The sequence below is a fragment of the Cupressus sempervirens genome, chromosome 10 (assembly GCF_028749045.1).
Source record: "Cupressus sempervirens isolate cs-2001-9-10 chromosome 10, ASM2874904v1, whole genome shotgun sequence".
In the NCBI taxonomy this organism is placed as follows: domain Eukaryota; kingdom Viridiplantae; phylum Streptophyta; class Pinopsida; order Cupressales; family Cupressaceae; genus Cupressus; species Cupressus sempervirens.
Genome location: NC_143127.1, coordinates 72,189,971 through 72,215,030, shown reverse-complemented (window position 1 = coordinate 72,215,030; position 25,060 = coordinate 72,189,971).

The window sequence follows — 25,060 nt, the reverse complement described above, 5'->3', positions numbered from 1 at the left end:
AATATTAGAGATATAGATTTGGGATATACTGACTTTGGAGAATTCCTCAGAATTTTCAATAATCCCATTGAGAGATCAACTCTTAGTGTCCTCATTGATTTGTTTTGAGTTGGTGAATGTAGCTTCACATCCTGTATCAGTACAATTAGCAAAACTAATCATGATAGTGGTGCAACATTTTGTTTCTAAAGAAAGGGTGGTCAAGAGTGTCATTGGAGAGGTTGTGTTGGATCTATGACTCAATAACATTGAGAGGGTATTCCATCTCCCAAAAGTAGATTAGTTCATTAGACTCTCATATGAAGTAGTTGAGAGATGGTATAGGGAGCACCAGCAAGAGGCAACTGACATCATATAATCATCTTACCTTATTGAGAAGCCTCCTTGTGGAAGGATAATAGGAAAAGTTGATATGACTCAGGGATATATGAAGGAGGAAATTGGATATTCCATCATTCTCTTGAGTAGATTCATGGGCTTACTTGCAACAGGCCACCTCAACACTTTCATGGTCAACTTCATTGAGACCATCAGAGCAGCAAAGATACCACTAGACTAGGCCACCACACTAAGTGAAAACTTGTGTGAGCAATTGAGGGTAGTAAAAGACAAGAAGAAGCTCTATATAACTTCTTACATGGTATACCTAAACGCAGTGAGGGTGAAAAACTACCCCAATTTGTACAAGAGAGGCAGTATGCAGTATCCCAATGCCTAGTCATATATTATCTACTCTCAGCTGGTAAAGAAGAAGCTCTTGGCATAGAACAAAAAATATAGAATCATGAATGATGCGTTCATTTTTGTGATCATCTGATTCATTGAGGGAAATTATGGAAAGAGTCTATTTGATGAAGCCAAAGCACAAATTATAGTTCTTGGAGCCTACTTCATCTAGTTCAAAATGTTCACATATTTTCAAGTAGCTAGTGCCTCCATTAATCCTAAGAAGCTCCCAAGATATCCAAGTGACAAACTGGTGCTATTGGAAATTGCCTAGCAAATTGAGTTGGCATACGAGAAGATAAAGAGACGATGGAGACCTTGATGGACATGGCCCTTGATCATTGGACCATACCAAGTGAAAAAGAAACAAGATATTCTATCCTTCAAGTGGGAATTGGAGAATTATCCTCTTAAAGAATACAACTCTCCCCGGCTATACTTTGAAAATATTGGGAGAGTGGAGTGTCTGATAGGAAAGAAATTCCACCATGAGGATGTTGTTGAAGTTCACTGGATGAACACCAAAAATGACTACAATGTCCCCATAAGGGACTATTATAGGATGACTTTGTATCTAGTAGAGAAGGCTCTCCAGTTGAACATCCCAGAGGAGATAAGGCAATAGGATTTAAAGGAGCTACTGGACCCCCTGTTCAATTTAGAAAAAATAGGAGAAAGGCCCATTATGAATGCTAAGGTTTATAGGAAGGAGGCCAATGATATTAATCATCAAGTGAGGCATGTAATTAGAATGATGAAGGATTAGATCAAGAAGCCTTTTTTTCTTGATCCAATACCTGACACAGTGATCTTTCATGTGCATGCTCACCCAAAAAGAGGTAGAGGGAAGAAAGTAACAATTCCTACCTTTGTAGCCTAATCTCCTATCAGGCCTGAGATAGTATACCAGCTTGATTTCCTAGTTGGATACTATCACCCTCCAGAAAGGGAAAGAAAAAAAAGAAGAGGACCTCCCCTCAAAGAATTCAAACAGAATAGGTTGAAGAATAGGTGCCTTCCCAATAGAAAGAAGACAGTGCACAAGGGTCCAAAGATACTAGAGCTACTCAAGTCTAGGATGAACCTCAATTTCCTCCCATTGTGTCTAGCCAACTAGAAGAGGGAGAGATTCCACAAGTTTCTATTCTTCCTATGAAAAATGAGCTAGCTTCTCCTTTTGTCCCCAAGAAACAAAAGAAGAGGATTAAGATCCAGATGAAAAAGAGGCAAAGGATCAATAGAAGATTGGTACCTTCCCCATCTATTCTCAAAACCAATCTGGAAGGGGACAAAGAGGAGGAAGAAGAAGAATCAGAAGAGGAAGAAGAACAAGTGCCCCTATAAGAAAGAACTTGGCTAGTAAGAGCCACTGATGTACAAAGGAGAAAGAGTGCCATAGGTACCTTGCCATCCACCCATGCAGAACCCTTAAAATTCTCTTCTTTGAAAGATGAAGTAAAATAGTGGGTGGATGAGAAAAGTGATGAGGGTGATGACATTTTTACAATGTTAGATTTTGATTTTATACCCATGGGTATATAGTTGATTGGGGATAAGATTAGGGACACCCCTACAAGTGAACCTCAACAGGAAGATTGGACATAGATGCAACTAGATACACATGGCCCTGATCTTACTCCCCCATCCCCACCAAAAATTATAGTGGTAGATAAGGGCTCAGTTACTCCTCCACCTTAGATTTTAGAAGAAGAGTAGGTTTAGAAGGAACCATCGCATGAGGAGGGACCAGAAAAAATGGCAACTGATGAAGTGTCAAAGGAGGGACAAATGGTGGAATATTCTCAACCACCTTCCCAAGACACTGAGGTTTAAGCTATACGATCCATAGAGGCTGAGGCTATAGAAGAAGAGCCCTTATAATAGGAGAAAAATCTAAGTAGGAGTGATAAGGGGAAGGAGGTAGTAGAACATACCCCTTCATCATCAAGGGCCATGTCCTTAGCATAACACATCCCCAGATGGATCTGGAAGGAAATAATGAGGAGTACTAAGCCTCAATTTTTTGTTTTAGAGGAAGACATTTGTGACATTGAAAAGATTTTGAATAAACTTGAGTCTCCATCTCATGAGGCAATTTTGTTGGAATTTTTCACCAACATACAAAACCACGAATTATTTGCACAAGTGGTTGTCCCTCCTGAAGACACAGATGCAGAAAGCCTTGGTCTCGAGGATTATGAATTGAAGGATGTTATGTTGGGGAGGCCTACACAAGATTCAACCTAATTAATGATGACCATGGGAGTCAAAGAGGTCCTCAAGAACATGGAATAGGATGAGGCCAAACTCCAAACACTTCAAAGGTAGGTTGAGATCTTAAAGGGATATCTAGCTAAAGTAGTTGGTCCTCTCGATCCTGAGCACCCCGAGTAGACTTTGAACACTATACTTAGAGCAAGGGGAGGTGTATATCTAGATCCATTTTTGAAAGCCTATTAGTAGTGGTAGGAAATTTTTGAGGAGAAAGGAGTTTTGATTATTACAAGGAATTTGAAGTTACTGCATGCTACGTAAGAGAATGTGAATAAAATTGTAGCAATTTTGAAGGAGTTTGGGATAATGGATGAAGTACAAGCCTGGAGTAAGGATTTGCAAACTCTATAAGCCATAAAGGGGCAAAGGTACTAGGTTTTGATTCATGTATATACTATGGAAGAATTAGATATGATTGATTACTGGATAGAAAAGATAGTGGATAGCAATAAAGTAATGGAAACATTACATGAGGAGATCCATCAACTTAAGGACCAAGCCCAAGAGAAAATTTTGGAAGTATAGAGACAGTACAGTGATGCATGCTTGGATATTTTTTAAGATGATGAACGAGAGAAGTTATTACCTATTAAGGTTGTGGTAGCAAATTTTAAGAAGACTTTTGAGGAATCATCCAATGATGAAGATAACCGACAAGCTTTCACGACAAAAGAAGCCTTGTTAGAATTGGATACCACAAGCAGGGATTTTGTAGATACCCAAATTGAGGTATACAATTATCGATAGAAGGTCAAAGATAAATATGAGGCTTTAGATCTACTAGATGTGGCTAAAATTACTAAGATTATAGGGAAATTCAAGGGCAAACATCCAAACATAGCTTTGGGATGAAGAAGAACAAAACCTAGATGCCAGAATTTTGATTTTTACACTCAGTAAAATTTTGAGATTTTGGACCATTTTGAGGTGCACAGCTATGCAAGTCCAAAGGTCCATAGGTATGCAGGTGCGCAGGTTCACAGCTCCATAAGTGCACATTTTTAGAAAATTTTCGATGATAGTTAACTACCAGTTTCAAAAATAGAGCTTTCCATGCATTGGAAATGCTTTTTGATGGTAGTTTAACTCCTACAAACACCTTGTGAAGGATTAGCTTTTAGTTTTGACATTTCTAGACACTTCCACTTCGACTCGAAGCTTTCTCTTTCTCTCTTCTCTCATAATTTCTTTGCTTTTGACATGTAAAGGCTCATGCATCCAATTAATGAATAAAATTTGGATGGAGTAAAGAATATCTCTCACTCTCAACACAAATTTAGGACACAATTTCTTATAAATACCCTATTGTAATATGTAATCAAGGCCACTATTATTATGCAATAAAATTATGCTTTTGGTGCTTGCATTTGGAGTGTAGTAATTCTTTCCTGAATGTGTCATATTTTTGTAAATTTTGTTCATGGAATTGTGATTGAGCCAAAGGTTTATTTTTTTGTTTTTGGTTGTGTGATCTTTTAGTTCTGGTGTTTGCTACAGTTTTACAAATTCTGCTGATATAATGAGCTTGAGAAGAAATCATCAAATTGTGCCTGCATAACTCTCTATCTCACATTAGTGCACTTTCCATGGCTTTGTGATTTGATGAAGAGTGAAATTTCATATGATCATTAAAGTTTCTCATCAATTATTGCATTAGTGGAATTGAGGAAGTGTTGCTCCTACTTTCATTGGTTACCTACCAATTGCTTTGAAAGCTCAACTCACAGACGTGTTGTTATCTATAGCTTATGTCTATTAGGATTTCTATTTCACATTATTTTCTTTGAATTTCATGTTATTTTCTTTAAATTCCTTTATTATTTTCTTTATTAACCCCCTTGTTAGAATAAGATTTCATACTAGCTGCATTGTTAGATTGCATTCATAAAAAACATAAAATACAAAAATATAGTTTTCTTTTAGTGTTATTTTTGAAATAGTGTGTAACTTCTACATTCCATCCAAAATCAAAATGAACCAGCAAAGGCCTCCTCATGAACATTCACATTTATCTTCAACTAAGTGGGATCTAGTAGGTCACAAGATCACCTGGAACCTTGGAGTTGATTCACAAAATTAGCTTTTCAAGAGAGGAGTTCGCAAGAATTTCTGCCATTTAGCATCATGTAAAATGATAGCTCAACATGTAGTACTATATTATACTCCAAAATATGATGTTTCATTACTTCCTCATGCTCCACAATGGTAGCAACAACAAATACCATAAACCCCAGTAAATGTTAGATGGTCCACAAGACTAAGTAGACCTCTAGAAATATTTTCTCCCTCTTTGTATTCTATTTTAATAATAGATATTGGTGAACCTAAATGTTATGATGATGCAATGCATGTGGATATAATGCTTCAGTGGGAGTCTACTATGGTAGATAAAATGGACCCCTTTCTAATAAATCAGACTTGGGTTTTGTTGATACATGGTGATTGATCAAGAAAATACTGTACACTTTTCATAATTCTTTGGCATTCGGGGCATTCCCTCCCCCCCCAAAAAAAAAATTTTTGGTTGACCTATTGAGAATTTTTGAGTTAACTCATCAATCATTTCCCAAGTTTGACTCATCAAGAGTTTTTAGGACAAAATAATCTAGCCTCAATTTGTAATGGTAAAAAGCTTGTAGAAAATGGCTTAGGGTTAGGGACTTCATAGTGTATGATGATTTAGTAGCTTCTTACAATGATATTGATCTGTAAGAGATTTCATATTATAATCATTGGGTAATAAGAATATTGGACTCATTATTTGGTGGATGTAGCCCAAGGATTAGGTGAACCATGTTCAATTTTTGTGTCTTGTGTTCTCTTCGATGTACTTTATTATTTTTTAATATTGGATATATTTTCATGTAATTATTATTTCTATTTTGCTAATCTTAAAAAATGTTATTAGAGTGAGGTTTTTTCATTTATCCTCTGTAGGAAGTAAGATTCTAAGAGGGTAGGGGTGAATCAAGATCTGTAAAACTTTTAACCTTCTAAACAATTATCAAACTGATAATTTTTACCATTAACCCTTATCTCATCAATATCACAAATTACATAAACATATATTACAATGATGTATCAAATCTAATCTACTCATGACAACCATAAACATAAAAATTAAATGATCAATGTATTGCACAAATATTTGGTAACCTAGAAACCCTCCATGGTGAAGGTAAAACTAGGGTGGGGATGAGACCCACAAATATTCACTATTGTAGTAAAAAAAATTTCTTGTTAGGGCTATAATTTTGATCACTTCTTATGATCTACCCTATGAGGGGTCTTCCCTACTAAGAACCTACAAGACTTATTTAGTATACCTTGATTAAAAGATTTAAAACTTACAAAAAAGTAAGCACTTTGTTAGGAGATTTACATAGGTCTATTAGGACTAATCTACTAAAATGTATCAGTACCTTATCCTTTGGTTAGCACTGTAATGCTTGATTATGGATCTCCTCCTTCCACTTTCTGATCCTTCTCTGATCTGATATAACTTTATTTTGCACTTCACTTCTCTACCTAGTCACTTTGCCTTGCTTCACCTTCAAACTCTACTTAAGAATCCAAACTTAGCTTCTTGCACATACACTTTGACCATTACACTCTGAAATTAGAGTTTAGATCCTCCTATAACCAACTACAGAAGGTTCTAGATCATGATCAATGATCTAGATTTCTCCATTTTTTTTCTTAAACCTTCCATTTTTCTGATTGGTTGAAATACCCTATATAGGGATTAATGATCCATCTCAAAATGTATAACAAACTCCTTGAATTACTCCTTGATCATTAAAAGATGACCAAAAACTATTTACCTTATTATTTATGAAATTCCAAACATATATGCTAAAATTGGTTCACTCAACACATGAACACTCTAACACTCAATCATGACTAGTTCTTCATGTTGTCCCTCAACTTCTAAATGCTCAAAATTCATTGTATAACTCAACATGAATTGAGTTTGTGTTGCTTGGCATAAAATAACTTTTGTCTTACTCAACATGTGTAGGAGGACTCAGTGACCATAGAATTTCTCAGCAATAATAATTGGTCAAGATTAACGGAAATATGAACAATTCTATATACTATTGTCAAAATTAGTAGGATGGCTTGGATGTAGTGATGACTGAAAAACACTACCAAATAAATCACTAAGTGTTTGACACTAATAGAAAACAAACTATAGGGATTAAAAACCCCCCCTTTGACATTAGTGGCCAAAACGCTTTGTCATGATTCAACATTACATCCTAAAATTGAAAAATAGTGCTCCCCTTTAGACTATAGCCTAGTCTTCATAAAGACTTCAAAATGTACATCATATATACATGAATTTGATATAATATGTATGTAAAAATGTTCAAAGAATAATACATGTACTCATATCTCCATACATATATATTTCCCCCTTATTTTTGTCACTTATGGATGTTGGGGTGCATGGGTCAAACCATACTTATCCAAAATGGTTTGTAAAGCTAAATGATCATGGTCAGTACATGATTCCAACCATTTCTAACTAATTCTAGAGATTGAATCTTGATATCTACTATGAAAGCTAGAACAATTAAAACTTTCAGTCGTTGAGAGATTTGGATCTCTTTATGCTACCTCCTTGGATATTGTAAGCTTGCTCTGCATAACCTCCAAATGACGTAACATTATTATTTGAATAGAGAAAATTTCAGCCCTTATTCTTCTATAATTAGCCACTAGCTCAACTAATCTCCCTTGGGCAACCATTAATTTATTGAAATAATTTAAACTAGAACTTGGGTCCATGTTTAATGAATGTGTTGATGCTTACAAATCTGCTTTTTGTCTATCAATAAAGCCTTGATTCTCCTTTGTAAAAAATTTAACATCACACAATGTTTTGTACAAAGAAACAATGCTCTTTAAAAAATCTTTTACAATATTGATTAGACTTGACAAATGTACTTTCCTTATTACAGTATTAGTGGAGACCTTTTCATTGAATTTCTTCTCAAATTCTCTGGGACTTCAATCCATCAACTTTTTATTTTCATTCACATAACCCTTATTGATATTCTCAATAATATGAACTAATTGAGCTATAATAGGAGCATTCTCATTAAGATTTTTCACATCAAATGCTTCAAGGAAAATACCCTTAATCTCTTGTAGAACTTTCCTTTGATGTAACTCTCTTCTCAATTCTTCCTATTTGGTTTTTCTCACCAACAAATCTTAAAAAATTTGCATTTGTTCAAATTTTAGATTTTAAATATCAAATTTAGGTATGAAAATAACTTCATCTAAGGTTACTGGCTTACCAGGTAACCTTACTGTCTTCTTCAATAATTTCTTCTTTGGAGTATTATTGCTCGGTAATACTAGTTGAAGTGAGTGTGATGAAATATCAACACTTGGTCTCTATGGATCTTTTGCTCCACTAGAATCCATGCTTCCTAAGACTAATTGTTTCTAAGTTACAATCACCTACTATTTAGGTGCACCACCTTCTTTAGTCTCATATTGTGTAGAGAATTCTTCACTCAATCCTGTCTTTGGTTCATCCTATTTCTAACCTTGTAAATCAGTCATTGTAACACTTATTTTCTTTGTCTCCTTATTACCCTCTATAAGAGGTCCTGAGACCAGTGCTTGGATCTCACCAATAGTATAATTATCTACTTATTCATTTTTCTCATCATTCTGACCCTCTTTGGTCTGATTAGCCTTAGTAGTCTCATCACCTTTCTTCTCTTCAATTGTCAATCCACTCTATTCCTCAACATCTATGACCAAAGTCTTTTTTTCCCATTAATCTCAAATGGTCATTGAAGTCAACATTAATAATAGGTGTTTTAATAATTATTATAGTTATTTGTTGCTCTATTTATTTCTCTCTAATATTAGGACATTCTTCAATTTCCACTAATATGAGATTGGATGTATCAATCAACATGACTTTGATAGATTTTGGAGCTCGGTCTCCATGTTCTAACTTGGTAGATACTATCTTTTCTTACTTAGTTGACACTGGAGTCACTTCAGGAGTTTCATCCTCAATGGTGACTATCTTTGTCGGATTTACCTTGTCTTGAGCCAGCTTCTCTATAGTCTCTACAAACTATTTGACATCGTTATAGAAATCTTTTGAATTGCCCAACTCTATTTTCTCATCTTCATTTTCCTCTTCCTCTATAGTTGGTTCCAATGATCCAAGTGCTTTCTTCCACACCAACTTACATTATTAAACTACTTCGTCAATTTTGTTTCTCAAAATTTCATAAGCCCTTGTCTTGGGTACACAATTATTTGCATAATCCCTTAGGTCTATCGACATATGTGTCTTCCCTAAATCTAGCATTGTTTGGGCTAGATTTATTTCCCTTATTTGTCTCTTAGTAGACAATGCCCATTTCCTAGACAATGTCCATTTCCATTTGGAATCCATTTTATTATACAACTCCTATGGTAGTGATTTGCCTAAATTTATGGGAGCATACTTAAGATTTATCATCATATCCAAAACTTCTTGCTCTAATTTTTTTTTATAACTTTTATCTAAAGAATCATATTTTACATGTTTAAATCCAGAAAGGCATGTTGAACTTTGAATATTTTCACATAACTTTTCTATATCTTGAGGACCTTGCCTGGATACAATCTAAAATTTTTTCAGATAATTATATTATGTTCTTTCTCCTCCATCGTCCTTCTCTTCATCATTGGGATTTACAATCAGCTTCCTGCTTGGTCTTTTCTTTTGACCTTTCTCAGTTTCATTAGCCTCTAGTTTTCTTTTCTTATGAGGCTTGCCCTTTTCTAGATTAGCAATCTCTACAATTCTTTTATTAGGCTTGGCACCTATAGGAGATGTTGTCTTTGATCCTTTTTTTATGACTTTTCTTTAAGAAGTAGGTGGAGTAACCACTTTCTTTAAATTTCTCTTAACCTTAGCATCAAAAATTAACATCCTCTTATATTTTGGTTCCTAAGACTTAGAAACCACCAATTCTTTACCCTTAGACTCATTTCCTTCTTCATCATCTTCACTCTCTTGGTCTTCCCCTTTACCATCTGTAATTTGGAAGGGTTCCTCATCAAGTTTTCCCTCTAAATCTTCAATCATTTTCTTTCTTTTTCTATCCATATTTGGAACCTTGGTCTACATCATCATCTTTATCTTATAACTTTTATATGTGTTGAATGGCTCAACATTCTTATTTATTTCTTTTGATAGTAAAGTTATCACTTCTATAGATACTTCATCAACATTTACTACATGTTGCATTGGCCTCAACCATGCAACTCTCGACATATATGTCTGAGCATAGGTGTAGTCAGTGTCCACCATAAAAAAAATGTGATCATAATACTAATCCATAAGTGACTTAGGGATTCTCATCTTGTTCTTAATTTTCGTCTTAAACTCATCAAAATAACCATTCAAAAATATTTCAAAATTCTCACCTAATTTCTCAATGTAACCATTAATCTACTCAATTATAGGCTTGGTCTTTGTTGGAATTCTTTAGAATAACTGGGGGGTGAGTGAATAAGTTATATAAGGTCCAGATGTACAAATAAAACTTTTCATAGCTTAGTGAAACCATATCCATAAAACATATACATCATGCATGCATCCATTAGATCATATAATCACTTAAACTTGTAGGTGTTGAGCTATCATTATGCACAATACTAAACGGTAGGAATTCTCATGAACTCCTCTCTTGAAAAGCTAATCTTTTGGATCAACTCCAAGGTTTTGGGTGATCTTGTCACCTACTAGAATCCGTTCAATTAAAGATAAATGTGATTGTTCATAAGGTGGCATTTTCTAGTTCATTTTGATTTTTGATGAGACGAAGAATATGCACACTGCTTCAAAATAAAACATGCCAAAAAAGAACTATGTTTTTGAATTTTTATGTTTTCTATGAATGCAATCTAACAATGCAACTAGTATGAAGTCCTATTCTAACAAGTGGGTTAATAAAGAAAATAAAAAAACTTTAAAATAAATAACATGAAATTTAAATCCTAACAAACATAAGTTATAGAAAACAACACGTCTGTGAGTTAAGCTTTCAAAGAAATTAGTGGGTAACCATCAAAAGTAGGAGTAGTGCTTCCTCAATTCCACTGATGCAATCCTTGACAAGAAACTTATTAATCCTAAGATATTTCACTCTTCATCAAATCACAAGGCCATAGAAAGTGCGCTCATGCGAGATGAAAAGTTATGCAGGCACAATTTGATGATTTATTCTTGAGCAAGATATGTTAGTAGAATTTGTTATTAGAACTAAAAGATTGCACAACCAGAAACAAAGCAATAAAATTTTGGCTCAATCACAATTCCATGAACATAAATTCACAAAAATATGACACATTCAGGAAAGAATCACTAAACTCCAAATGCGAGCACCAAAAGCATAATTTTATTGCAAAATAACAGTGGCCCCAATTACATATTATGATGGAGTATTTATAAGAAATCATCTCCTCAATTTGTGTTGAGAGTGAGAGATATATTCATGCAATAAAATGCTTTTAATTTAATAAAAAAAACTAATTATATACAAATTAAGAATCTAATTGGTGCTTAATAGAACTCCATCCTTTTTTCATTCATTAATTGGATCCATGAGCCTTTACATGTCAGAAAAAAAGGATTTATGAGAGGAGAAAGAATAAGAAATCCTTCAGTCAAAGTGAAAGTGTCTGGAAGTGCCAAAAATAGAAGTTGATCCTTCACTGGGTGTCTATTAGAGTTAAACTATTGTTAGAATACATTTCCAATGCATGGGAAGCTCTATTTTTGGAACTAGAAGTTAACTGTTAGTGGAACCTCTAGATATGCACACTTGCAAACCTACAAACCTGTGGATTTTTGGACCTATGTACTTGTAGAGCTGCTCACCTCAAAATGGTCCAAAATCTTAAAATTTTACTGAGTGTCAAAATTGAAATTTTGGCTTCTAGGTTTTGTTTCCCTTCGTCCCAAAGTTATGTCTAGATGTTTGCCCTTGAATTTCTCTATAATCTCAGTAATCTTGGCCACATTTGGTAATTCTAATGCCTCATATTTATCTTTAACATTTTGTCTATAGTTTTCTACCTCAATTCGAGTCTCAACAAAATCCTCGAGTTTGGTATCCAACTCTAATAAGGCTTCCTCTGTCCTAAAAGCATGTTGGATGTCCTCATCATTAGAAGCTTCTTTAAAAATCTTCTTGAATTTCTCCACTACTACCTCTACTGGAAATAAATTTTCTCATTCCTCATCCTCAAAAATCTTTAAGCATGCATCACTATAATGCCTCTCTACTTCCAAAATTTTCTCTCAGGCTTGGTCCTTGAGTCGATGGATTTCTACATGTAATGTTTCCATTACTTTATTACTATTCACAATCTTCTCAATCTAATCATCAATTGAATCTAATTTTTCCACTGTATACACATCTACCAAAATCCTATATCTCTGCCCTCCTTCTAGCGCCACTTCTATCAAGTTTTTGTTATGCACGATACTAAACGGCAAGAATTCTCGTGAACTCCTCTCTTGAAAATTTGATATTTTTAATCAACTCCAAGGTTCTAGGTGATCTTGTGACCTACTAGAATCTGTTCAATTGAAGATAAATGTGATTGTTCACAAGGTGGCCTTTTTTGGTTCATTATGATTTCGGATGAGATGAAGAATCTACACACTGCTTCAAAATAAAACATGCCAAAAAAGAGCTATGTTTTTATATTTTTATGTTTTCTATGAATGTAATCTAATAATGCAACTAGTATGAAGTTCTATTCTAACAAGGCAGTTAATAAAGAAAATAACAAAAATTTAAAGAAAATAACATGAAATTGAAATCCCAACAAACATAAGCTACAGAAAACAACAAGTCTACAAGTTAAGCTTTCAAAGAAATTAGTGGGTAACCAATGAAACTAGGAGAAATTCTCCCTCAATTCCACTAATGCAATCGTCAGTAAGAAACTTAGTAATTGTATGCCATTTCACTCTTCATCAAATTGCAAGGCCACAAAAAGTGTGCTCATGTGAGATGAAAAGTTATGTAGGCACAATTTGATGATTTCTTCTTGAGCTAGATAAATTAGTAGAATTCACAAAACCATAGCAAAAACTAGAACTAAAAGATCACACAACCAAAAACAAAGCAATAAACTTTTGGCTCAATCACAATTCCATAAACATAAATTCACAAAAATATGACACATTCAGGCAAGAATCACTACACTCCAATTGCAAGCACCAAAAGCATAATTTTATTGCAAAATAATAGTTTCCCCAATTACATATTACAATAGAGTATTTATAAGAAATCATCTCCTCAATTTGTGTTGAGAGCAAGAGATATCTTCATGCAATAAAATGCTTTTAATTTAATAAAATAAACTAATTATATATAAACTAATAATTTAACTGGTGTTTAATAGGACTCCATCTATTTTTTATTCATTAATTGGATGCATGAGCCTTTACATGTCAAAAACAAAGAATTTATGAGAGGAGAAAAAATAAGAAAGCCTTTAGTTGAAGTGGAAGTGTCTGGATGTGCGAAAAATAGAAGTTGATCCTTCACTAGGCATTTGTCAGAGTTAAGCTATCATTAAAATGCATTTTCAATGTATGCAAAGCTCTATTTTTTGAATTGGTAGTTAACTATTGATATAACCTTTGGAAATTCACACCACCTATGGACCTACGCACCTGCGAATCTGTGCACCTCAAAATGATCCAAAATCTCAAAATTTTACTTAGTGTCAAAATTGAAATTCTAGCTTCTAGGTTTTGTTTCCCTTCATCCCAAAGCTATATCTTGATGTTTGCCCTTGAATTTATCTATAATCTTAGTAATCTTGGCCCCATATAGTAAATCTAAAGGCTCATATTTATGTTTAACATTTTGTCTGAAGTTGTCTACCTCAATTTGAGTTTCAACAAAATCCTCGAGTTTGGTATCGAACTCTAATAAGGCTTTCTCTATCCTAAAAGCCTGCCAGATGTTCTCATCATTAGAAGCTTCTTAAAAAATCCTCCTAAATTTGTCCACTACTACCACTACTGGCAATAACTTTTCTCGTTCCTCATCCTCAAAAATATCTAAGCACACATCACCGTAAGGCCTTTCTACTTTCAAAATTTTCTCTTGGGCTTGGTCCTTGAGTAGATGGATTTTCACATGTAATGTTTCCATTACTTTATTATCTGTACTCTTCTCAATCCAATCATCAATTAAATCCAATTCTTTTGTTGTATACACATCTACCAAAATCCTATATCTCTACCCCTTTATAACTTGCAAAACTTGTAATTCTTTGCTCTAGGCATGCACTTCATCCATTATACTAAAATCCTAGTTCAAAATTGTTATCATCTTATTTACATTCTCCTGTGTAGCATGGAGTAACTTTAGATTCCCTTAGATGATCCAAACACCCTTTTCTTCAAAACTTTTCCACCACTATTGGTAAGCTTTCAAAAATGGGTCCAAATGCACACCCCTCCCCTCTCTGAGTACATCATTTAGGGTCTCCTCAAGGTGATTGAGATCTAGGGGACCAACAACTTCGGTTAGATATCCTCTTAGCATTTCATTTTTCCTTCAAAGTTTTCTAAGTTTAGCCCCTTCCCAGTCCATGCTTCTAAAAATTTCTTTTATCCCCATCATCACCATCAATCTGGCCCTATCCAATATGGGCCTCCCAAGCATGACCTCTTCAATTTGATAATCATGTGGGTCCAAGCTTTCTGCATCTGCATCAAGAGTGGGGAAGGCCACTTGAGCAAACAAGTCCTAATCTTGAGTGTTGTTGATAAATGCCAACGGTTTCACTTCATGTGATGGGGACTTAGGTTTATTCAAGACCTTGGCCAACTAAACATCTACACAGAACTATGGTTTCATGCTTCTCATCATTTCTTTTTTCAACCACCTTGGAATTTTTTCACTTGAAGGCTTTCTTTAGGAGGATGAAGGAGTATGTTTAGCTACCTCCTTTCACTTATCACTCCTCCTTAGAGTTCTTTCTCTTTGTGAGGGCTCTCCTTCTGCTGTCTCCATCTCTATGGATCCTATAGCTTGTACATTAGTGTCTTGGGAGGCTTGCTAAGAATATTCTACTATCTATCCCTCTTTTGACACTTCATCAGTTGCCATTTATTACGGCTCCTCTTTTGGTTCCTTCTGAACCTATTCTTTTTCAGAACTTGGAGGTGGAGGAGTAACTGAGCCTGTATCCACCACTCTGACTTGTGGTGGGGATGGGGGAGTAAGATCAAGACCCTATGATTTTGGCAACATTTGTGTCTAGACCTCTTATTAGGGTTCACCTATAGGGGTATCCCTAACCTTATCCCCAACCAATTCTATTCCTATGGGCATGAAGTCAAAATCTAACATTTTAAACACATCATCACCCTCCACATCCTGCCAATCCACCCATTGTTATACTTTTTCTTCTGAAGAAGAAACTTCCAAGGGTTCCTCTAGGGTGGATGGTAGTGTTACCATGGAACTTCTCCTCTTTTCTTGTTCTATGGCTCTAGCTAGTTGGGTTCTTCTCTATATTGGTACATCTTCCTCCTCATCTTCCTCTTCTTCTTCTTCTCCTTTGAAAATAGGTTTAGGGATAGATGGGAAAGGAACCATTCTCTTAATCACCCTTTGCCTCTTCTTCATGTAGATCTTAATCTTTTCCTATTTCTTGGAGGTAGAAGGGGATGCTAGTTCTATTTGTGGAGGAAGAGAGACCTGTTGAGTTTCACCCTCTTCTATTTGGTTGGGTGCAATTGGCAAAAATTGAGGATCTAGCTGGTCTTGAGAAGCCCCAATGTCTTTTGATCCTTGCACATCTTCTCCCTATTGCTAAGGAGGTGCATGTACTTCACCCTCTTTTTTATAGGCCCTTTAAAGAGAACTCCTCTTTCTTTTGTATTTTCCTTTCTTCTCCAAAGGGTGATAGTATCCAACTGGGTGATCAAGTTGGTATACTATCTCTGGCCTTATTGGTGACTAGACTACAAAGGTAGGAATAGTAACCTTCTTCCCTCTACCTTTTCCTGGACAAGCTTGTGCATGAAAATCATGGTGTCAGGTATTGGATCGAGTTGGAATGGTTTCTTAATCCAATCTTATTTCATCCTAATGGCATGCCTTTCCCTATGGCTTATATCAACACTTTCCTCCCTGTCCACCTCAGTGTTCATTATGGGCCTCTCCCTAATCTTATCTATGTTGAACAGGGGATCCAACAACTCCCCCAAGTCTTGCTTCAATATCTCCTCAGGAATCTAGATCTTTAAAGCCTTTTTAGCCAAATACAAAGTCATCTTACAAAATCCTTGATATGGACATCATAGTCATTTGTTGCATTCATCCAATGGTCCTCAATGGCCTCTTCATGGTGAATTTCCCTGCCAACCAAACTCTCAACTTTTCCAATATTGTCAAAATAAGGCCTAGGAGAATTGTACTCCTCAAGGGGATATTGTTCACACTCCCATTCAAAAGAAATAATATCTTGCTTCCACTTAACCTAGTACGGTCCTATGACCAGGGACCATGTCCAACATGGTCTTCATTATCTTCTTACCCTATCATATGTAGATTCAATTTGTCATGCAATTTCCAATAGGACTAGTCTATTATAAGGATATCTAGGGAGTTTCTTTGGATTTACAGTGGCACTAGCTACCCTTAGATATGTGAAGGTTTTAAACTAAATGTAGTAGGCCCCAAGAGCTATTAGTTGTGATAATCATTTTGCATAGTCTCCCTCAATAAATCAAATGATAGCAAAAATGAATGCATCATTCATGATTCTATATTATTTGTTGTATCCCAAGAGCTTCTTCTTCACTAATTGAGGGTAGATGGTGTATGGCCATGCATTGAAATCTAGTATGTTGCCCTTCTTGTATAATTTGGGATAGTTTTTTGCCCTTGCCGCTAGTAGATATACCAAATATGAAGTCATGTTGAACTTCTTCTTATCCTTGACTACCTCCAATTGTTCACACAAGTTCTTGCTCAATGTGGTGGCCTAGTCAAGTGGCATCCTTGCTATCTTAATAGTCTCAATGAAATTTACCATCAAAACATTCAAGTGTCTAGCCGCTAGCAAACCCATTACTCTACTCAAAAGAATGATAGAGTATCTAATATCTTCCTTCATGTACCCCCTTGTCATATCCACTTTTCCTATTATATTCCCTAGAGGAGTCTTCTTAATGAGATAGGAAGATTGAATGATATCTATCACCTCTTTTAGGTGCTCCCTACACCATCTTTCAGCTACCTCATATGTGAGTTTGATGAACTGATCTACCCTAGGGAGATGAAATACCCTCTCAACATTGCCAAGTAAAAGGTCAAGAACAACTTATCCAATCATGCTCTTCACTACCCTTTCCCCAGGAACAAAGTGTTGTGCTAGTGTCATGATTAACTCAGAGGATTGCACTAATGTTGGGTGCAAAGCTATGTTCACCAACCCTAATCTGATTAAGTCTAAAACCAAAGCCGACCTCTCTGCAGGTTTGTTGCAAATCCTAAAGAACTCTCCTAGGTCAGTGTGTCCTATGTCTATATCCTTAATGTCCATGTAGTCATCTTGGAACCTTGATTTTGATAGTACACCTTGAAAATTGAGCACAATGGACTTTGGTGCCATTTTCTTGTTGGATGAAGATGCCATTATATCTACATGAAAAAAGGTAAATGTCCATTAGTTCAAAATCAAAGTGACAAGATTATGATAATATTTAATCTTACTCTGATCAAAACCTAAAATGCATGAAAAAATACACCCCCCTAATCTTCTTTTCGTAAAACAAATTTTTAAAATATATGGTGCACACCTATGCACCAAATCAGGTGCACAAGTGTGCACCTCCTTTGGAGTTTTGTTTTCATTTTTTAACGTCCTTTGATGATTAGGTGCACAAGTATGCATCCATTCTTGGTTTTAAGTTTTTAATGCATGAAATGAGGTGCACATTTGCACACCAAATTAGGCATTCAAGTGTGCACCTCATGTCATTTTTGTTCTTTTCGTGCATTTTGATGTTCTAAGTTAAGAGATCAATATTTATACATCCTTGGGGGGTGCAAAGATTTGGTGCACACTTGCACACCAAGTTAGGTGCAAAAATGCACACAAAACAAGTTTTTTATTGTTTATTTTTCAAACACTTTCACATATAGAGGTTTTGCATTTTCCTTTTTGGTGTGTGCGAGGTGCATGTTTGGGGGTGTGTAGTAGCGCACCAAATCTGGTGCACAACCCTTTTTTTGGCTTTCGCATCTATTTTTTATTCATTTTTTCAGTGTTTGAATTTTGGGTGCACTATGTCCTCAACATGTAAAGAGGAGGTGTGGTGTTGGTAGGATAGAGAGTGCACCTGACAGGTGCACAATTTTGTGTAGAGCCAACGAATGCGAAGTGCAAAGCTCAGAGTAAAAAATGCCCAATAGGAGTTTGAATTCAGAGCCTTGAGTGAATGAAAAAAAGGTGAGGGGTGTGTGAAGCCCCTCCCCTTTTATTGAATTGCAGTGACTTGTGCAACGGTGCGGATGCGCAGCTACGCACCTTTTTAACGTGCTAATTTTTAAATTTAATTTTTAATTTTTTTTATTTGTTTAGTTTTTTTACTCTTCAAATTTTGACTAATAACTTTTTGATTTTTGGACTACTAACTTTCTCAAAAACATATCCTTTAAAAATTCAACTCCCTACTAAAGATGTGGGACATAATCATTGGGGACTAAGTAAGACCCTAATAATTTTTCTGGATCTCAAATTGTGAGCCTAGGATCCAAAAATAAAGTAGGGGATCCCCGTTCCTACTAGGGAATGGGGCATGCATTGTGGAACCACAAAAAATAGCCCTAAAAAAAAGGAAGAAATGACTAAAGCATTTCTTCACCAACAAACATTCTTTCAATGTGTGTCAAACATCAACTAAAACCCGAACATTCTAGGAAAATTTTGAGTGACTTCGCAGTCAAAACTTTAGGATCCAAAACCTTTGAGCTTAGTGTGTGATTTGTGTATTCATTCCCTTAAACATCTAAGGGTGCAATCTATCACAGTTTTTTGACAACACGAAAACAATCTTCCACCCTTCTTGGCTCATTCATTAAGAATCTTCATGAAGGTTGTTTACCGATCACTTGCTTGACCAGATGAGAGAATCAGTTCGAGGGCTCTTAGTGGGTTGTCACTTCCTTTTTAATTTTCTAGAAAAATTTGAATAATTGCTCCATGTAGTTAATAATGTCACTATTTGATGAAGTAATGTTTTAAGATACTTCATTTTGAAAATGTATCTTTTGCCATTTCAGATCTTTTTGAATCCTTCAATCTTAACACCGTTCTTTTCTTTTCTTTTTCTTTTTCTCTCTCTTTTTAAAAAAAAATCTTCTATATCCTAACTACACTGAGACTATGTAGCTAGGAAATTGGTGTCATTTATTGGATTTGATCTTTTGTAAACATCCCTCATGTTCCTCTTTTAGAACTTTTAGAAACTCTCATGCCAAATAGTGATCTTAGTAGTCCTTCGAGAAGACCCCTCCTATTTGAAAAAATTGGGGTTTGAATCATGCCTTATTGTCTTCAACCTCAATTCAGAAACACTTAAGACAATCATTTTTTAAATTTGGAAAATGTTGAGAGCTCGTTGGTTTAGAGTCTTGAGTTTAAGACTGAAAGTCTCCCTATTTCTGCAAGAAACATCTATTCCTCAGTTGATATAAGACACACAATTGTCCAAATATTTTGACAAAGAAATACCTCTTCCTAAAGTTAGAACCAAAAGAGTGGTTAATAAAATATTTCAAGATAAAATCTCAAGTGCACCTTACCCCCTGGGATTGACACGACTTTGAAACTAAGCACACAACTGAAAACAAACACATAATTGAAAGCAAACACACTTGTAGACAATAAATATACTTGCAGTAAATAAACATACTTGTAGAAATAAAACCTAACTAATTGCAAAAATAAAATCTAAGTAAGTGCAAAAATGAAACCTAACTATTTTATTTATTTATTTATTTTTGGGTTCTTTTAGGCATCAAAATAGTGTTTTAGAAATTGCCTATTTACTAGCAAGGGAAGAAATTCCCTCTGTAAGGAACTGAGCCTAAAAATGTTTTCTCCAAGGATTTTTGTGATATGATAAGGACTAGTCCACAAGCATTGAAACTTGGTATGGCTACCCAATTTTTCTTTCACCTTATCTCAAAGTAGAACAAGGTTAGAAATCCTGAAGGATTTTATCATGGCTCTCTTGTCGAACCATCTCTTCATGATAGCTTGATGTTTAGCCATGTGCTCCAATGCTGTTGTCTATTTCTCATCTATCTCTAGAAGATTCATTAATCTGATTTGTACTTTGTCAACATCTTCAGCATACCCACTCATGAATTTCAAAACAGAAACATGAGTTTAAGTGAGAATACTGGCTCTTGGCTTTAAATGAGCAAATATGGAGAAGTGCCCAAACCATTTTTGACCCTCACTTGATCTATCCATAGGGCATATTTTAGTTGCATATGCCAATCTCTAGGGTTCTCCTTCAACAATCATCTTATGACTATAATCAAGTTCTTGTTCATAGATTCTGCTTACCCATTTCATTATGGGTAATAATTCAAAGAGAACTTGATAATAACCTTATTTTCAAATGCTCATTGAGTTAAGAATACTGATGCAAAAGCTGATCCATTATCACACACTAGAGTGAATAGCATCCCGAATCTAGTAACAGTGTGTTCCTCCAAGAAATCTATCACCACCTTGGCAATGTAATTTTTGTAAGTTTCTATTTTTGTCCATCTCATACAATAATATGTGGTTGTAAGAATGTAGGTGTGTCTAGTTGATGATGGTGGGTTAACTAGAGTAATGAAATATAGCCCCCACTTTGCGAAAGTGTGAACCCCATATATGGGTTGTAGCAACATTCTCGAGTGTCTTTCTCTATTAGCACTAGTTTGGTAGACATGACAAGAGCGCACGTGCTCAAAATTGTCCTTGAATAATATGGGCCAAAAATAACCCAATCTCAAAATCATATGAGCTATTGCTTCAGCCAAACCATGCCCTATAACATACTTGTCATGAAATTATTCTAGGACTTTCTTCACTTCTTCATGTCCTAAGAATTTTAAGTAGATCCCTTCATAGTTCCTTTTGTACAACTTGTTCTCGTGTAGCATATAAGACTCACACTTCATTTTAAGTCCTCTTTGTTGTCAGCTATTCATCCAACTAGGGCACTAATTCTATAGGAGATAGTAGACAATATCCTGGTATTAGACATCTATTACCACACCTTGACTGATGTCAACTTGAGATACTATCATTTTCTTTTGATCTTCAGTATCTATTTCTTTCTCAAACTCAAATTTCTTTTCATTTCCAATCTGGTTATTAGCTATCATCCTTAACAATCCTTGACCTTTGACTAATTTCATAGGTTGGATCTCTAGGTCAAATTCTTGGAGTATCACCATCCATTTACCACACCTTTCACCAAGTTCATTTTGCATCAATAATTTCTTTACCCTTGGATCAGGCACAATAGCATACACCTTACTCCTTTGTATGTAATGAAAGAACTTCTTCACCACCTTGATTAATGCAAAAGACTATTTATTAAGGTTTGAATAATTCAACTCAACATTATTTAGAGGGCAACTCATAATAGTGTTTGGTCTTTCATCTTCCTTTTCTTTCTTTTGCATTAGTATCCCAACACATGAATGTTCTAAAGCAAAAGAGAATATCTTAAAAGGTAATTCATAGTCAGGACTCACCAGTACAAGGGCTATGGAAATGGCCACTTTGATATCCTCAAATGATTTTTTAATTTTTGGAACCCATTCTATCTTAGCTCCCTTTTTGAGTAAATCATTGAGCGGAAAAACTATTTCCACAAAGTCACTTATGATTTTTTGCACAAAATTTATCTTTCTAAAGAAAGACTTGAGTTCTTTTCAACTATGGGAAGGTGACAACTTTAGAATAGCTTCAATTCTATTGGGATCGATGGTGATCTTAGCTTCAAAAATGATATGACCCAGGAGCTTTCCTTTAGTGACTCCAAATGAATATGTCTTGGGATTGAGGGATATGTTGTACCTATGACATCTATTGAATACTTGCCTCAAATCAGCAATGTGAGTGCTTCAATCTTTTGAAAAGATGGTTAAATTATCCAAATAGATGACTATACACTTATTTACCAATCCCTTAAAAGTTTCATCCATGGCTCGCTAAACTGTAGCCCCTGCATTAATTAGTCCGAAAGGCATTCTCCTATAGGCAAATGTTCCCCATTTAGTTGTAAAAGTCATCTTTAGTCGATCTCCTTCATCAACCATCACTTGATTATATCCTAAATATCCTTCTAAGAAAGACATCATTTTTGAACCATTTACAATTTGTAGAACCTCGTCTAGTGAGGGTAAAGGATAATTGTCCTTTTGAGATGCCATGTTCAAGTTACGAAAATCAACACGAAGCTGAATCTCTCCAATCTTCTTCCATACGAGAACCAAATTAGCCACCACCCATGTAGAATGGCAGATGAGGAATATGATCTTGGCATCCAGTAACTTCTTAACTTCTTTCATTATCAATGGTTCAATGATAGGATTAACATGTCTTTGTCTTTGCCGAAAAGGCTTGGCATCTGGTTTCAACCGAATATCATGGGTTATAATCTTAGGGTCATCTGTCTTAAGTTATTCCTAGCTCCAAGCAATAACATATTTATACTTAGTAAGTAGTTAGAGCATATCTTCCCTTTCTTGTGCATTACATGCTTTCCTTATCTAGACCATTCTCAAATATTCGTCGATTCCTAAGTTGTATGCATCACACTAGTCGACCCCCTTTTCTTGAGTCATTCTTTTATTAAGTGTTGATTCATCATGATCAAAAATGTTTTCTCACTCAACCATCCCCTTGGGAATATTATTAGTCTTTAAATTTAGGATCCCATTTTCATCTTCAAGTTCATCATCCTCAGGCTTGTTATCCAGATTGTCATCAATTTCTTGCCCTTTAAAGTGGCCATTGCACATGATAAATTCAAGTATGTGTTGATCATCTTGAAAGACTTGAAAGTTTGAAATATTGTCTGGAATAGATGGAGCAACAACCAACTCCACTGAAAATCTCTTCAATTTCATTCTTTCAACTAGTTGTAGTGCACTTGTTGAAATAGCGAGAGCATCTACCACCATGTTCTTCCTCCTTGGAATGGACCTAATGCTTAAAGCTTTAAAATCAGCCAATAAATCTCATACTATATTCCTGTAAGCAAGTAACCTTTTGCCATTGCAAGAGTATAATAATTTTACTTGTTGAATAACCAAATAAGAATCTCCTTCGATTACGAGAGCTATGACTCCTTTCTCCATTGCAAAGAGAAGTCCTCGGATCAAAAATTTGTATTTTGTAACATTATTAGTACATCTAAAGTGTAATAAATATGTTGCATAAAAAGATGTTGGAATATTCAAATATGGAAAGAGTACTTATGAGAGGGGGGAGGGGGGGGGTGTGAATCATAAGTATCACACTTTAGCCAATAAAACTTTTAACTAAAAGTAAATTGTATGCATGTAAATACATCAAGTAAACATGAACCTAAACACATGCATCAACAACTCATAACACTGGAATTTGGTAACCCAGAAACCCTTCAGGAATAAGAAGGTAAAACTAGGGTGGGGATGATACCCACAAAAATTACTACAGCAATATTGTTCAACCACTTCTGATGGTCTGCCCTGTTAAAGGCTTTACACTGTATTAATAGTGACCTAGTTAGAGGCTTTTCAAACACTTAACATGAAGTGTCACCCTGTTAAATGATTTAATCACTTATTTAAAGGATTTACGAAGTAGCTGTTTAGCTAACCTATCACCATAGGATTTTCATTCTAATACAATTGCTAGAAAGTATTAGGTATATTGAACCTAATAGATTACAATCCTTGATTGCTGAATGCAGGCACCGTTTTGCTTTCTCTGATCTTGATCCTTTGTGATCTAATAACCCTCGCTTCTGAAAATAGAATTCCTTGTGCAACCTTGTTTGTCAACACTCATATATTTACAACAAAATTTCGTCTTCCTTATAAAGACATTTGTTGATTTAGGGTTAGGTATGGATCTACAATCCATATTCAATCTTTATTTTTCGCTTATTATTTGCACTTCTTCTATTGGTTGCATGCCTTCATCATTTTTCTTATTGGCTGCATGTAGATTGCATAGGAAAAGTAAAAGATTCGATCTCATCATTAAATCCTTCAAGATTTACCTTATTTTGGTTGTAAAAAATGGTTTACATCATAATTTGTGCAATTACAAACTCTTATGTTGATATTTTGAGTTACTCGGCTCTTGAAGTATTGCTGATACTCGGCACATGTTGTTTCCTTGATAGCTCGGCACCTAAACAAAATTGTATCACTCGGCACCTTATGTTACTCAGCACTTGTTAACACTCAGCACCTTATGTTGCTCGGCACTTGTTAACACTTGGCACCTTATGTTACTCGACACTTACACTTCACTCGATATCTGAAAACTACTCGGCACATGAAGATTACTCGGCATTTGTTGTGGCTCGGTATGCATGGTGTACTCGGCTCCAATATAGAATAGGTAAGTGTTATTGGCACTCAAGTGTCAAAAACCATTATGAGGTTAAAAATCTCCCCCTTTGACATGAGTGACAAAAACACTTAACTGACCTTATAAATACATTTACTGATCTGATTGGTATATATAGAGTTTAAAGAAAACTTGATCAAAAATTTTAACTTACAATCTTACAATATATACCTCAAAAATTTTGTAACTCCCCCTGAGTTGATTGTGCCTTGTCTGTATATCATGCTCCTCCTTTGTATCTTTTCTCCCCCATTAATTCATCTCATAATATTTGTAGCTCTCCTTATTAATATGTATCTCCCCTTATTATATCTATTTTCTCCCCCTTTTTGACACTTAT